We start from the raw sequence: 17,757 nt of genomic DNA on the forward strand, positions 1-17,757 counted from the left end.
TTAAAAAAATATGAAACTTTATGTAATCGGAATATTTTAATTGCATAAATTGCCGGGGATATTGATTTGTGAATCTGTCCGCTTGTTGCAAAACTTATTGGACCACATTGAGCTGTGACCGAATTTTGTAATATGGGGAAAAAAAAAAAAAAAACCAACAATAATATTTTGACATTTAAATGAAAAACTGATTTTTAATTTGTAAGGATTTGAGTACATTGCTCTTGTAAATCAAATCAAAGTACAAAATAAAATTACCAAGAAAATAATATAAAAGAAAAAAATCTTAAGATATCGTGGGCTTCTTAAGTTACGGAGCTTTTAGGCAATTACCTATTTGATAATCCAGCAGTGATCATAACTAAGTTTGCTAAATCCAAATCTGGCGTCGAAATTGTTTCAAAGTCTTGTATGGCTTCATGCTGTTGTAAAGATTGATTGGAATAGAATCGAATGAAGATCCTCATTGGTATTAAAATATAATCGATTTCAATTTGTATTTTGCAATGAGCAACAGATGTGGAGATTTGGAATTATTTCCACCTGGAATCATACATCTCATTATCAAAATCAGTTTAAATTTAGATTAGAATTTATGAAAGGGAATAAGTATTTATTTCTGTCCGGAATATTTCCTCGTTTTTTAAAGTTTTGTTGGTGATGGGAATAGGCCTAAGAAATACAAAAGCAATGTTTGATGCTGATTCGTTGATCCAACCGAAGATAGATTTGTACTACTGTGTTAGAAATACATCTTGTGTAGTAATTCAAGGTTTGGTTTTAAAAAGTGTTAATAAAATCCTATTTATTTATTGCAGGTTGTTTTGATCATGTTAACTGTCGAGTCTAAAATATATCGCCGGTACTAATGTTATTAAAATCATTTTGAGGTATTTCCTTAAAAAAGTAAAAAACGAAAGAGAGGAGAGGAGAGGAGAGGTTTAAAAATCTCGTAATTTCAAAGTTACAAAACACTTGGTTGGTTTCTCTAAATCTATAAAATATTTTTATCCTTTAACCCAGTAATTATAAAAATTTGTACCTTGAAAAAAAATCGATATTTTCAGTTTCATTCTTTTAAAGTAGGGTTCATTCCTAAAAATGCAAAAATGTATAAAGTGATGGGTTTGAAAAATTCGTTCATAAATTAACTTTTAAAGATGCATTTAACAGGAATCCTTTGATAGAAAGATACCCCCATCCCCCGCCTCAAAACTGTTTTTTATTTATTTCTGTGCTGTAACATGTTTTTAGGAATATAATAAAAGTAAAAATATGTCTTTAGGTTTTCAAGTTATATGTCATTTAATATTTAATTTTTTTTTTATTTCAAGTATATGAAAATGAAAATAACTTTATTATGTATTTGTCAAACTAATATTCATTCATATATTGTACTTATTTTTACGTAATTTCATCCATTTTTTTGGTAAAAATATATTAAAATTGCAAAATACATTATTATCTAACGTTTTATATTTATGAATTCGAAAATCATCATAACAGACTTTCGATTTGCTATAAAAAACAATTACTTTAAGAAACTTTTTTTTTGTTTTATAATAAAAATAATTCTTTTTATGTACAATATATTTTATGTACTATATAATAGTTACTTAATTTCGATGATTTTCTTTGTCGAGAGTTTCCCAATTCTTTTAAAACCTATAAATGACTTATTCGATATTTGTGATGGGTAGTTTAACAGTAATTTAGTTGATGCATTACGAGCGTTTCAAACATTTGGATAAAACTGATTAATCTTTGTATGTAATTTCTGTTTGTGTGGGAATGCAGATTTATTTCTTAATTTTTCTGCAAGGATTCTTTATGCTTGCTGAATTACTCATATGTGGTAATTTTTGTGGTTGAAAAAAATTAGCCGAAGTAAAATAAGGTCGTTTGTGTCTAAATGCGAGATAATTGCAGCAGTCAATTGCTAAAATTCTAAAATAATAGAACTGTTTTGGTGGATCCAATTTCCTGGTATTGTATTTTATGTCGCCTGGTGGTAACCCTCCCCCCACAAAACATATTTCCCTTCCTTTGGTTATTGACGTTCAGTCTATTGAAAATAAATCTTTGTTGCATAAATATGCTTTCACATCAATATTAACAATATTAAACGCACCACCTTCCTTGTTGACATTGATATTTTTTTGCCCTAGACCTTCCGAATATTTAACAGTAGTGGGAAAAAAGCAAGGAAAGTCCTTAACCATTTTCCTTGTTTTTTTTTTTTACTGAAACGTTCAGAACTTAACCCTGGTTGTGTTTCCGTGGTTGGCCGTAGAAGAGCAGGTGGTACTTGATGAAATGAAATGAAGCGAGTAGACCTGTTTTCCTGCAGTAAAAATTTCAGCTGTAACTGAATATGTCTATCTCCCTTTTCTGCCAGTTGATCGCATGCTAAAAGATTTTGCAGGCTTTCCTTCTGGCAGTATTTTTTTTAAGCAATGCTCAGCGGAAATTCGAGGTCCTTTTAAGGGCTGGCAGTGGTAGAATATTCTTCATGTGTAGCAGTATTTGTTGTGCTGTTATTAAAAATCAGAATTTCTGTATTTTTCTCAGAATTTCATAAATTATTAGAGTTTGATGCAGTGTGGAATGGGAGATTAAATCGGAATATAAATATTGGATTTGTTTGACCGAGATGGGCTGCATTCGTAAATTTAAGATTTTTTCTCTTTTTGAGCTACTATTTAAATCTATTTGTGAAAACAAATCGTGTTGTTTGCTTGTAAGAATTTGTTATTACATAATGTTCGTTATTGTTGATCATTATTTTACTTCAGAATTTAGAGATGTGAAATTATTTTTCATAGCAGAATCTACATTTACTATAATAGGCATACTGTCTACTTTTAATCTACTACTTAAGAACAATTATATCTCAGAACTCCAGTACATTAATTTCTATCTTACAAGAACATTCCTAAAATGATGGCATATAGTAATCTCGTATTTCTTGTAGGTCAATTGTTTCTCATGTAAAATTCAGTAAAAAATATAGAAGCAAATTACACTGATTATTCTGATAATTTGTAATACACTATATTTTGTATATCATGCTAAACCACAGTTTTTTAAGTAAAAAAAAGGATATATGTGGCCTAAATATTTGATTTTACCTGTTGTTAATTTCCTATTTAGAAGTACCTAAAATGTGAATTCTGGCTTGTATATCAAAATGACGATATTGTGCAGCGTGATCTTTCAACATTGCAGGATTTCATGACAAAGGGGAGTGAAATATTGTATTGCTCTATTCCCATTTATATCTTGTAGTTATATATTTTTTCGATGCAGAAATATATCAAACTTTTCCACCATTATGACTTAAATTCTTTTTAATATATTTTAAGAAGTGAGAAAAATCTACCTATGTTATATAATAAAGAACATTAAATGCGCTGAATTACTTTAATTTTTAATAATTGTTCTTTAATGTGAATAAAATCTTTTGTTCGTCGTTTTTTAAAAATAATTTTTGAATTAAAGATCTAATAAAAGAGTTATAATTAAGGTTGATAATTAATAAAAACATTTCTGTATTGTTTGTATTTTAAAATGTTTATAGAATGTTAAAAGAGTATTGAATTTTAGCTCTTTTATTTAAAAGATGTATTCTGTGTATCGTATTGAAATATTTTTTTCAAATGAAATAGGATTATTTCAAATAATTGATATAGAACACATGTAAATAAATATTTGAACTTTATTGCTTTTCTATTTTCTCCTCCCACCCCGTCCAAATAAACATGTCAGAACGACCACTAATTTTCAACTATCATGACTTTAAAATATTTTTAATAAGAGAAAAGCGTTATTGAAATTGATTTTCATATTCAGCCAGCCGTAGGACAAAAATAAGTGTTAAGATTCGTATTCTTGAATTATGACTCATTTCTACGTGTTTGATTTTTCTTTTCAAACTATCTAAAATAAAATTATATGTTTTGTGTGATTAATATCTGGGAAATTGAGCTGCGTATAATAATATTTTTGATGGCTGATCTCATAACGGGCTGGAAATAAAGAATTTAAATTATTCTACGGAATTGCTGCAAATGGAAATTTAAATGGAGCATGTCAATTTTTAGACCAGGATTCATTATTCCTTTTGTAAAGTGTTTTAGATATTATCTCATTTTCGAAACGATATTTTATCATATTGCAAATTCTCAAACATATTCATTATTCGATATCGATGTATTTGTTTTAATGTTTATTATTATTCATGAGAGAAAACTACCTTTTTGTTTTAAACCATGATATCTAATCTACCAAGTAAAATATCCGAATATATATTTGACATCCTATCCAGATGTCTCGAGTTTTATGAAGAGCAATACTTTTATACAAATAAATGAGTAGTCTAATGATTTTCACAATTTAAATTCTGTTTCTTCTTTAATTTTGTAATTAATACCCTCCGTGTTTCCTTTTCATTTTAAACAAAGAAAAGGGGGGATTAAAATGGAATGCAGGTTAATTTAAATTCCATTTCCCATTTGTATGTCTTTCGGTTTTAATCCTTACATGTTAATTGTAAAATAACATCTGAAAAATAACTTATTTCTCGATTTTTTTCTTTTTATATTCTGGCAAATTCTTCGCATCCAACCGAAACCTGTTGTTCATCCCGATGTTTTAAAGAGAATACTATTTATTATGCTTATAAACAGAATCTCTCTCGGTTTATTTTGCCGTTTATTTCTCTGATTATTTTTGAATATATTTCGGAACTTCATTCCTCTTCTCTCTCTTTATTTATTTCTTTTTTTTGGGGGCCACTTCTCGCTCGACTGCGTCAAGACGTGCAACGGATGACCTCTTGCTGGCCACTGCGAACCAGTTTTTGAAAAGGGCTTATTTGCAAGTTTTCGAATCATACATGCATCGATCTCTCTCTCGTCTCATCGCGTCACTGGTACAGTTCCTGTGAGGTCCCGTGATGTGTTTATGGCTGTCGGAAGCCTGCTTTATAATGGCGGCAACCGACGCTATTAACCAAGCGGCGAATCATCGCCATTGTTGAATTTCGATTGCCTTTGGAGGAATAGGGGAAGGGATCCGTTAACCCCCCAGGGATCATCTCTGCCACATGCAGATAGATTTGGGTTTTTTTTTCATGCCGATAAGGCGTTTCTAATGCGGATTTGAAATATTTAGTCTCTTGAGTGATATTCGAATTTTATTCCATTTAATTATAACTCAACTTGCCACGTTTTCACGTACCTATTCAGTTACTCGTCATGGTTGAATTGGGTTAGCTCGAATGAGAGGTGCAGTTTCTCTGCTATCGCACTTCCGATCTATTTTTATTCGTTTCATTTTGATAACTTGTTGTGTTGCAAGTTGATGACGCACGGGCTTTTACTGATTAAATTCGTTTTAAAGCAATCAAGTGCTTTAAATTTAACTGTGAAATCAGAGTTATGCATTTTAAATAAGTGGCAAGGTATTGCAAATTTATAAACAAATATGTTTTTTACATTTTACTAAAGCATTTAAATTTGGGAAATGTAGGCTAGTTTTTTTACATTTGCTACAGCATTTAAATTTTGGAAATGGAGATTAGATAGACAAAGAAAAAACAAAATAAAACGAGCTTTACCATAGAATGCATGACTTTTCATTTTTTTACGAGAAAAATACATGTGTTTTGAATAGCTGCATATAATTTAGGAAAATTATTTAAAAAATATTTTTTCTGGTGAGATTTTAACAGAACAGTTGAAATGTGCTAATTGGTTACATTATGAATTAGACAATATCCCAGGGACATAAATCCCGTTATAATAATTCTGCAATAAAAATAAGTCCTTTTTTGCCAATATATTTTTTGCAGTGGAAATACAATATTTTGATAGTATTTTTAATGGAAAATTATTCGTACAACAGGCACCTTAGTATTTTTCTAAGTTTTCATCTTAAATCTAATTCGAGTTCCGCTCTTGTATTTTCTGCAAATGGTTATCAAAACGCATTAAAAAAAGGGCTTCCAATCACTCATTGTTGCCCTTTGAAACAGTCATGTGAATCTTATAAATGGAAATAAAAATGTGTAGCCTACATGATGCATTGAAGGGTTAAGATATAAGTTAGCATTTAGTATTATAATTAGTTTTAATACGGTGAAAGCTATGCAATGTTGAGCGAATTGTTTGATTTTAATAACTCAAATGAGTCTTTTGATAATCAATACAAAATAGAAGATATCTGCCTTTTCTCATTTTCAGATACACATTTTGTGTTAATAATAATTAAGGCTATCTTGTAAAGAAAGGGATTCCAATAAAATTATGCTTGTCTCTGGGGTTAACTCTTGATTTCCTAATGGGATTAAAAAGAATCTGTTATTGTACTTTTTAATTCCCAGCTATTATAAATCTTTTTTTGTGCTTTTATGTCAGTATTACCTTTTCCTTATACTTTTGATATACCATAAAGCAAGAAAATGTCTTGTAAATGGATGCTATACAAAAGACGCAAGAAAGTGGTAATCTTGATAGGAGTATGCAGTGTGTCTCTATTAACATCATTCTTTCTTTTATCTCTCCTTTCCCTTTTCCTTCCTATTTTTAGAGATCATTGCTAAATTTTTTAAATGTAGATTTCATCGTAGTCCCAGATTTGATAATGCATTTTTTGAGTGATCAATTAGTTGGTGAGAAAGGGAATTTAGTGTGGAACATAAAACTATTGCTTTTGAATGTTATGTCATATAAAGAAATCAGTCAGTTTGAAATAACCCTTCAGTGCTTCTTAACGTATGGTTTAAGTTTCAAAATTGACATTTTATTGTCTTTTAGCATCTATTAAGAACTCGGATGTCGTGATGATATAATTCAGTTTTTCCAATCATTCTTTGGATTTTTTTGATAAAATCGGAGAGAAATTTCCAATTTCCCTGTGTAATAAAGTAATTGATATATAGAAAAGGAAACATTTTTTTCTTCCCATTTTTCTTATTGACTTTTTAATTTTAATATTAATCTTGGTCATACCCGAAAGAGCATAAGACCTTGAAGGTCCCCGGGGAGAATATTGTATATAATATTGTACAATAACGCCACTGCTGATTGATTATATATATTTTTTATATGTATGATTTATTATGAGTTAGCTCTCAAAATTTATCTTCGATAGCCTATCTGTTCTAAAAATTTTTGATGTATTATTTTGAAATTGCAGTTTTTTTTTTCCTTCCAAAAATTATCACAATTTAAAATTTTATTTATTTGATGCAAATTATGATAAATGGGTGTATTGGATTCTAAAAATTAAAAAGAATAAAAATATATTGCTACTTGGGCATAGTTAGACAATTAGAAGACCTTCGTCATTTTATTGATTTCGAATTCACTATCAAAAACTATTAAATGACTATTATTTGTCATTTGCAATCGAATCAACAACAATAGTTCTGATGATTTTAAAATGTCATATTTATTTTGGAAATACGTGACGATAAATTTATGTATTTACTTTTACTGTCCTGTTATGCAAATCCATCACAAAATTTTGTCTTGAAATTTGATTTCGCAATAGGTATTTATGTAAATTAAATTAATAAACGTAAGGAATTTAAATTCCAAAATAGTTTTTTCTTCATGCATCGCCTTACTTTTTAATAATTGTTTATCTAATTATCTCGTATTACTGGGCAATTTTTCTTAAATATTATTCAATAGGTTTGAAAAATATTTGAAGATGTTTTATTGATACAGACCAACAATCATTTGTTTTATTTTGACATTCGGATTTAAAATTGCTTTTTGGGGAAAAAAAAAAAAAAAAGAAAAAAAAAAAAGAAAAAGAAAAGGAGGGAAAAACATTAAAACGGTTTATTTTAGTTAAGTGAGTAAAAAGAAAAATAAGCCATTTTCGAAAAATTATATTTTGAATGGATGATTTTTTCAAAATTGTTTAAGTTAAGCCTAATTTTACGTTCCTTGAAAAAAGTGTTAGTTATTTTGCCAAAATAATTTATTTAATATAAGAATGGAGAGGTGGTGATGAGGATAGTGAAGATTTTTTATCACTAAGAATTGGTATAAGAAATATGATATGTATTCCTTTTTAAATTTTTAAAAATTTTTACACGATATATTTTTTAAGATGGACTCTATGAATAATGGACTTATGTGCATAAAAATAAATAAATATGAATAGAAAGAGTGTTTTGAAGTTACTCCGTGGAACTGTAACCTGCTGTATAATTTACTTTTGTAGTAAACCGACCTCATCTCCTCAACTGCATGTCGCACTCCAATGATTGCCATTTGCAGCTGTTTACATGCTTAGTCCAGACATTCCACTTTCGAATGTTTCTCAGAATCCGAATTTCACTGGTCACTCTCTCTCCCTCCCTTGAAAATGAGTAGTACCCGGAAAGAAAATTATAGAGTGCAACTTGGAAGCAACTACTTTTGTTCCATTGCAACCTGCGATTTAATTTTTTTTTTTTAAAGTTTGCCATTTAGCTCCAGAGAGCTTTCGTTTCTTGAGCATGCAAATGATTGTTCATGTATAGCTTTCATTCCATCGTAATATTTTGCTTGTTCAAAATGGAGAATTTGAATCATTTGAACCCTTTTTTGACTTGAATTTTCATTATGATTTCATTCTATTTTAAATAAAGATAAAAAAAATTTCAGAATTTCTGCACTTTAATGTCATTACAAAAGGGGGAACGAATTGATGTTCTTATCTTTGAGTATCAATGCATGAATCTATTGTAAAATTGTTATTTAGGACAACATAACTTTCCCTTCAAAAATTATACAATTTTGTCATGTGTCAAAAAATTTAATTTGTTCTTCATGCAGTTTGATGTAATTTATCATTAATTATTCGTTAAAAATCGTCTGTAAATGTTATTCTCTTACTTATTCTGTTAATGCCATAGTCAATTGAACGACTTCATGTCAAGATATTTATCTGTATGGAGTAATCATCAACAAAAAACAATCTTTTCTCATATTAAATTAATGAGCAAATAGTTTTGTTTTGAGAGCATTTAGAGTATTACATTTTTATAGAAAGTCATTGGATAAATTCTGACTTATTGAATTGTTTTCTCCTTTCAAAAACATATTGCACTTAATGGGAGTGAAAATTATATGATTGTAATATACTAAAAAATATTTAATATACGCTTCATGCAATTGGATGGATTTTTATTTTTAATTATTCGTTGAAAATCGTCTGTAGATGTATTCTCGTACTTATTCTGTTGATGCCATAATCAGTTGAAGGATTTTATTTCAAAATATTTATCTTGTATGAAGTAATCATTAACAAGAAACAATCTCTTCCCATATTAAATTAATGTGCAAATAGTTTCGTTTTGAGAGCATTTAGAGTAAGTACTACATCTTTATTGAAAGTCATTGGATAAATTCTGACTTATCGTGGTGTTAAATTGTTTTCTCCTTTAAAAAATATATTGGACTTAATGAAAACGAAAACTTAGATAGGTTTTAAATAATGAACCTTTGAATAGACCAAGAAAATGCACCGTTTTTTTTATTTTTATTATTATTATTAAAAAAAAAGAAAAAGAGGAAATAAAAGTTTTTCAAATTCATTGCGAATTAAATCCATCTATTTCTTTTACATTTTTGAGAAAGAAAGGGGTAAAAAAAAAATATATGAATTCGTTTCTGTAAATTGTTTATTCTGCTGTTTATAGAGCCACTTTTAAAACATTTTATTGAAAGTATTCAGAAGACCTTCTCCAAAATTCATGTAATAAATTGACGATTTTAATGAATTAGAATATTTAACATAATCGGATTTTAATCCATCCTAACTATAAATAGGACAACAGTTTTTGTTGTTCTTTTAATACCACTTCTTTATTCATAATTCAAAAGAATCTAATTCTAAGATTGTTTATGAAACAGTGGATATAATTTTTCAGTTATTCGTTATAATCTGATTATTTTTTCAGCATTATGTGAAATATGTGTGAAACTTTATCATCTCAAGGTTTGATTAATTGATACCACTGCTGAATTTGTCCGGAATTTTTTTTTAATGAAATAATAAATTGATATAAATGTCTATTTTCTCTCTCTCTCTCTCTCTCTTTTTTTTTTTGGAACTTCAGAAAAATAATAAGCTGTCCTTTTTCTTTTTTTTAAATACCTTATTTTAAATAATGATTTCACCATGAACGTTTATATTATTTTCTTTTAATAATTAAATCGATTTCAAGCATTAAAATATTAAATATAATTTTGAATTTCAAAATTTCTAAAGTATTAGTTTCCCACGATGTAATTCTGAACAAATTATTCAGATTTTTCGTTTAGCATAATATTTTGTTGACTAATTTATTGAGCGATAACCTTCACTTTTTAAATTTGATATTCTAGTTATTTTATATATGTAGGGCAGTGATGCCCAGAATTTTTGGAATATTTTGAGAGGAAATCTGTGAATAAATTTCAAAGATCTCAATTTTGTGTCTTGAGAATGGATTCATTAAGTTAATTTCCACATTTATTTTAATTTTTAAAAAAATTGAAAATATCAATGAATTTACTTTGTAGAATTATAAATTAAATGTTGGATTGGCGGTACTGCTTGTTACTGTTTTTAATTTTTAATTTAAATTTCAAACATTTTTGCTTTACGAGTCATTTTTTCAAATTGTTTTATATTGAAACTTTAAAGAAGTATTATTATTTCTGCATTTTTTAAAAACTTTATTCTTTAAATATTGTATTTTGGCGCTTTTTACTATTCATGTATGTAGCATAATTTTAATTGTTCTGTCATTCAAAACAAAATATTAATTTTCTGAGCATTCAAATATCATGAAAAATGGCCCAAAATAGCCTTAATTCACAAAATGGTCGATTTTAAACGAATTAATTTATTACATATAATGTATTTACTAATTTTTAAAATATTAATTGAGATATTTTTGAAATTGAATCGCTGATGATCACTTTGAAGGGTCTTAGTGAAATGTAATATGACAAATTTTTAGGAATAATTTTGATGTCGTCTATTTAATATAAAAAGCAAATGTTAATTTTCATGATTTTAGAAGTTCTAATATCTGCATTCTTACAATTTTCATCTTTAATTCAAACTGTAAAATTAAGCATAATTGTGAACTGTAAATTCAACATGCACGTTGTATTCTAAATTTGAATAATTGTGCCATTTGTTATATTATCTGCATATGAATACCTTCGGTGGAATCTTTCAAGTAAACGGCAGTTTTATGTTTATTTCGTGAAATCTGTCGAACCAATTACATGACACTTAAGATGCAATTATTCTGTTTTTAAAAACTTTTTGAAAATTAAAAATTCATTTAATGGAATGCTAATTGGATTGAATCATGCAATCGGGAACCAATCCTAAAATCTATAGTTTGAGATATGCTAATTTTTATTTTCGTGCTGAAAGTCGAACGCAAAGCTCTTAATTGCTACACATGTGGTTGTGCCATTTAATTGGAATTGGCGCAATTTTCCTTAAGATATTCATATTTCACTGGTCTGTTTGAAACACTAAATCTGAATCCGTCAAATGATAGTGGATTTCCTTGTCCGCCCCCCCTCCCCCGTTTATAATTGCTTAATTTTTGTTTTTTTTCTGCTTCAAGAATATGTGCTATATTATTTTGTTTTCGAATACCTAAATATTCTGTAACATTTTTGGAATCTAATCCTTAAGCTTCTGTTAACTTTTATTTTCAATTATTTAAGACAGCTCTGCAATAATAATATGCATTTTTATATATCTACAAAAATTTTTTTCGACACCTGAATATTTTTTTTTTTTTTTACATCCAAATAAATACTTATTTACATGGATTACTTTCCGAATTTTCAAGCCGCTGAGATATTAAACATTTTCAGATTTTAATTGCGAAATATGAACATTAGAAAAACACCCTAGATGAAGGAACTACTTTTGCGACATACCCAGTTTCCTGTCTTTTGTCCAATTGAGCTATTTAGGTTATGAATTAGAACAGACCTTCGCGGCAGAGGAGAAAAAAAAAAGTATATTTGTTGTTGTTGTTACTTTTACTTTTGTGGTTTCATTGAAACTCTATGCTTTACTTTTCAGTGCGTCATTCCCAAATTGTTCTGACGCAAAGAAATTCTTAAAAGAAAGTGCAAATGAAATTCTAGTCGTTCCGTTTACTATTTTTTAAAAATATTTATTTTATACTTCCAAGTTGGTAAGTTTTGGACTCTGATAATGTCATTGGTTTGTAAATTATTGCAAAATACTTCCACTTTAAAATTAGTGTTCTGACATTTCAGAAATCTAATTTGCTAGTATTTTTTCGTTTTTTTTACGCGTATTGTATGGCCCTATTTTAACTATATCGGCTAATATTTTTTAATTTGATGGAATATCTTATGAAGTCTTCAGATATAAAAATTGTTAATTGAATAAAAAATAATTAGACTTTAAGAGATTAAAATTGCATTATTATTTTAATTATTTTTTGTATTATCTGTGGCATTCCCCCCCCCCTCCACATAATTTTAGTTTTGTGCTCCTACTATCATCAAATATTAATTTAACAAATGCTTGCAATCTGTCAAAAAAGTACAATTTCAATTAAAAATAATTAATGAGTGAGCTCTTTGTTCCATTGCATGTTTTTGAGTTTCATTCACAAGAGTAGTGGCTTCAATGCGTTTAATTATACACTTTTTTTTTTTTTTTATCAAGGTAAAAAAAAAATGTTTGCATATTTTTTTTCTTAAATTTTAGCTGTGATAAGTGTTGATCTCGCTTAATTTCCGAGAAATAAAATGTAATGATCACATCTTATGGACAGTTTTATTAGCAATTATTGATTGCATATTGGTTTTTTTTGGGGGGGATGTGGGTTGATTCGAGCAGCACATGTTTTGTTAAAAATGACAAATATTTATAATAACAGAACTTTTAATCAGAAATAATAACAGATAAATAAAGAACTTTTCATCTCATTTTAAATAACAGAACTTTTAATATCAAAAAGTTGTTCCGCTGTGTTAAATCTGAAATAACAAAATAGAATTTATCATCAAAAATTGGATTATCGATAGAGACATATTGTATATTTTTTTTATTCGAATGAGGGTATTAAGTATAAGTGGATATAATGTGGTGGATTTTCAAATAAGAAAAATGTTTAAATATACGTCATAAAGTAGATGTCTACAAGAGACGTACCGAACACAACTTCCTGTTTTACTAGTGCGTTCTTTTCCTCAGTGCTTGTGATCCTGTAATATCTAACGAATGGCATAAAATTGACAAGCGGATATTTAAATTTTATATCAAATAAACAAATAAACAGATGCAGATTTTTGTTATTTTTAAAAGGAACTTCATTGTACTTATGGAATGACATAGCACAAAAAACGTTGTTCAATTTTTTAAAAATAAGGTATCGTGGTGTTTTCTTCTTTTGATGTCAATATTTTGCGAACATTAAAATACCAGATGCTGAGTGGATTCATTTTTATTGAAAGTTATCGCTTTTAATCTCACAGATGTAGTGCTATAAACTGTGATGTGTATATGTTTTAATTTTTTCTTTTCTTTTCTTTTTTTTCAGATAGGAGGACTATTTTTTTTTGTTTCGCTTTTCCTCGATTAGTTGATTGCTTCAATAGTGTGAAATTATTATTAATCATTGGTAATTCAAAATCAGTTAATTATCTTTGCTTTATTTTTATGTTATTTGTAAATTATAAATTTGTACTCAGTTTATAAAATGATTAATCGATTCTTTGTTTAACATGTACCCTAATTGAATACTTTTTTCCCTATTTTTCTTTCCTATTATTTTTTTATTCTTAGAATTGCATTACTTGAAATTGCTGTCTCACTTATTCTTTCAAGCAGGAGTTCTGTTATTTGAACAACTGTGTAGGATTCATACCTAATTTTTTTGTATTTATTTAGTTTAATTTTTGAAAAATAGTAATAATATATAATGTAATATGTAATATATTAAATTTTTAGCTTTGGATCGCGAATTCACTTACTGCTATCTTGTTCTTTGCCGTTTAGCGATCAAAAATTTCCTGTAAAGCCTATTTTGGATTATGCATGTAATTTGGTAAAGTAACTGCAAGAAATAAAAAAAAAAAAAAAAAAAAAAAAATTGTCATTGTATCAGTCAATAATACTCCATTTGCGATTTTTATTTTTATTTTTTTTCCTACCTAAATCTATTTCTAGGATCATGAAATTTTATGTTAAAAATAGTCTCGGCAAGTTTGTACGTTTTGACCGAGAAGAAAATCTAAACTTTGATATCTGCTTTTTCTCGCTTTCTTTTCTTTTATTATTTAAAAAAGTAAATGGTATGAAAGCGAATTTTCGAATCTTAATGCATCGCTCAAGAGAGGAATATAATTAAGATGGTCTTATTTTAAAAAAAATCTTAGCAACTGATACTAAAATAATTGAATGTTCTTTTTTACTATTTAAAGATTCAGTGATTTGTTTGGTATTTTTATATTCTTTAATCAGAATCTGTATTTTTATATTCTTTTAATCAGAATGGATGTTAAAATTAAATTGCAGAATATCGTTTCGAACGCATTATATAAAAGTGCAAACACGAAATTTTCAAAAAGAATAATTACAGGAGGATTTTTTTCGAAAGGGCGAAGATTCATGATAGTGAGTTTTTTAGCATAAATTTTGCATTTGAGGATTTTTATAGATACACAATTTTACAAAAAATATTTTTATTAATTTTGTTAAAATTCTCTTACAATAATTTGTCTACTTTAATGCGAAGTCATCTGCGCATTTATAAATGCACCTTAAAACCTGTGAAAACTGATGATGTTAACTGAGTATTTCAGATTTCCTATGAATTGACAATTATCAATCGCCATGTTATAGAATTTTCGACATTTTCTGGGCATTACCGAAAATTGTATAACAGTACAAATTTTCGACATTTTCTGGGCATTACCGAAAATTGTATAACAGTACAAATTTTCGACATTGTACAATGTTATCACACTTTAAACTTTCCCTTTAGTTTTTTTTTTTTCCCCTCTTATGCGAAATAAGTTTGTAATTTTAAATTACAAACTACACAACTTTATTTAAATTTATTGATTTCAAAATTGATTGTTTTTAAAAAAAATGTATTGTAATAAAATGAAATTATGCCTTTCTTAAAATCTTAAAAGTGATTTGATTACTGAATCAGTTGATGAATTTTTATAATATTTAAAATGTTTGATAAACAGAAAAATGAAAAGTGAAATCTATATTGTTTTGAAACGACTTATTGAAATTGACTGAGTGTTAGTACTGGTGAAGGAAATATCTGAGATGCTAAGAAGAAATTTTCATTTTTCGTCCCTTAACAATTTCTGTGGAATCAGAGAAAATCAGATCTTTCAAAATTTGCACTGTTTTGTTTCATGCTATTGTGAAATATTTCATGACCTACCTGTTTCTCACATTTTACTATTTCTTGTTACATTTAATGCGTGTTATTGTACATTGTGCTGTGCAGATATTCTTGGTTTCTTTATTTTTAAAGTAATTCGAAATCCTATGAATTGAATCGATTATCTGGTATATATTTCGTTGCTTTTCAACGCTAAAATATGGATCTCTTCTATTGCTGTTTTTTTAAAGTTTTTTTTTTATTATTATTAGTTATTCAAAGTTAATTATTTTTTAAAAATGAATCAATTAATGAATCGATTTCTTAATATATATATATATATATATTAACAAGAGCCGTGTAGATGTTGCTAAATGCAGAATTCTTGCTTAGCTTCCCTTTTAATCATAATTCTTAATATAGACAAGTAAAAACACTTAAAAGTTAAGAGGTGTAGAAAATTTGATTTTCTTATTAGAGGTACCTACCTACCTTTACAGTTTATTATCTCTGGCATAAAATAATTATCGATTCACTCATTCAACAGATAGTGACTAATTGTTTCGAATTGGATTTTCCTAGAGTACGTGCTGTACGTCTCAGTTATTCTGATAATGTTGCCATTGCTCATGTTAGAAGAATAGCTGTTGACTTAGCAATTCTTCGTTTTCTCGTTGTTGCTTCCCGACTTGAAATGAGATTATGATAAGAATGCAGTTGGGGGGGTGGGGTGGAGAGGGTATTTTCCTTCAGGGCGATAACGAACACAAATTCCCCACGTTTTAATCGTTTCTGAGCCGTTTGCCATGTCTCGGATATTTTTGGTCCTTGAATTCGAGACGCTTTTCTCTTCAGGTTTCTGCTGAAATTGGAAACTTAAAAATTTTTTGATAAATTTTACTGTTTTATTTAATTTAATCGTATTGAACGTTGAAAGTCTGAGAGATTTAATTTTCGAAAAATGTTTGTGTTTGACTATTTAGATTTGAACTTTAATTCTGTTTAAGTATTTTTTATTTGGTTATTTGTTTTTGTTCTTAATTTTGCTGCAGGGAATGGAAGCTAAGCACTAATGGAATTATGGACTGATTTATATCAACACTACGTTTCAAGTGTCAAGTAAAAAAATCATTTTTTTTTTTTTTTCGCGCGGCTGATGAACATCGATTTTTTTCTTTATCTTGTTGCATATACCTGTGTATTCCCTTTCAAAAATATAAATGAATAAGTTAAAGAGGAAGAAGCTAATTTGTGAATGGTTGTGAAGGTGAAAAATAACCACTGTTTTATAAGTTAAAATGTGGAAGTTTGTGTGTGTGTGTGTGTTCGTTCGTTAAATGTGTGTAATTAGAGCTTCTAAAAAAATAAGTAAATAGTAGATTAATCATTCTACTATTTACTTATTTTTTAAATTTATTTTTGTCTATAATTATTTAATTGTTTTTGTCTATAAAATAAAAATAATGCGAATTTCAACAGGTGTGCATTTTTGTACGGTAGTTCAGATATTTTAAAATTCTTAAACGAAAGAAAAAAGAGAGAGAATATAAACTCTTCTCTTAAAGCTGTAGTTTTATGTTCCTATATTCTAACACCGATGCATATTAGATAAAAAAATGAAATATAAGAGAATAGATGATATAAAATAATGTAACTTCTCAAATTTCATGAGTGTGTTTTCGTTATATAATAAATTCTTGAATGTTGTTTTATTCTGAATAATGAACATTTGTCTTATTTTTAAATTTTTTTTCCACAAACGTTTATCGAATAATTTTCAGGGTAGGGTTTTTTTTTTTTTTTTTTTTTTTTTGTCTTAATCATCATGTTAATCCCCCCCATAAATAAATGTAATGGAAGAAAAAACATATTAGTTCCAGTATTTCTCTATTTTCTCTTGTTTGTGTACTGAATTAAAAAAAAATTCTTTTGCTTTGGGGGGGGATAATTTTAGAGATAACAACTCTCACCTGTTTTATTGGAGTTGAAATCAACTTGTAGTTGCAGAAACGTACGACATTATAAAAGATGATATTGTTTTTTTGGTTTTATATGCCTTTTATTTCAATTTCATTGGAAGGTTTTTAAAAAAATAAAATGGATGTTATTAACAGACAACAGAACTTAATGTTTTAAATCTTAATCTCATTTGACTTAATCAGCTAAAACGATTATTGTGCTTCATTTTCAGAAATGTATGTGGATATATACTTGATATATCATATTCAAGTTAAATACAGAATTAGTATTTTCAGTCATAAGTTGGGGAATTTGAGTTATACGCAAAAGTATTGTATCGTTATTATTTGCTTTACGAATATTTTTATAAATTTGTTGTTTGTAAAAAT

At 27.7% G+C, this 17,757-nt stretch overlaps 1 protein-coding gene across 12 annotated transcripts in view; it reads left to right on the top strand.

Annotated features, from left to right (window-relative positions):
- LOC129964285 (bromodomain adjacent to zinc finger domain protein 2B-like) overlaps positions 1–17,757 on the top strand; it is a 114,832-nt gene that overhangs the window by 18,770 nt on the left and 78,305 nt on the right. For 2 of the 12 annotated variants that reach the window (XM_056079045.1, XM_056079043.1), the window contains exon 1: positions 16,471–16,528. The exons of the other annotated variants lie outside the window; for them this stretch is intronic. The gene's annotated coding sequence lies outside the window, so the exon portion shown is untranslated. Of the gene's footprint in view, positions 1–16,470; positions 16,529–17,757 lie in introns of those variants that run through there. 12 annotated transcript variants of the gene reach the window in all.

The sequence above is a fragment of the Argiope bruennichi genome, chromosome 3, assembly GCF_947563725.1.
Source record: "Argiope bruennichi chromosome 3, qqArgBrue1.1, whole genome shotgun sequence".
NCBI lineage: Eukaryota > Metazoa > Arthropoda > Arachnida > Araneae > Araneidae > Argiope > Argiope bruennichi.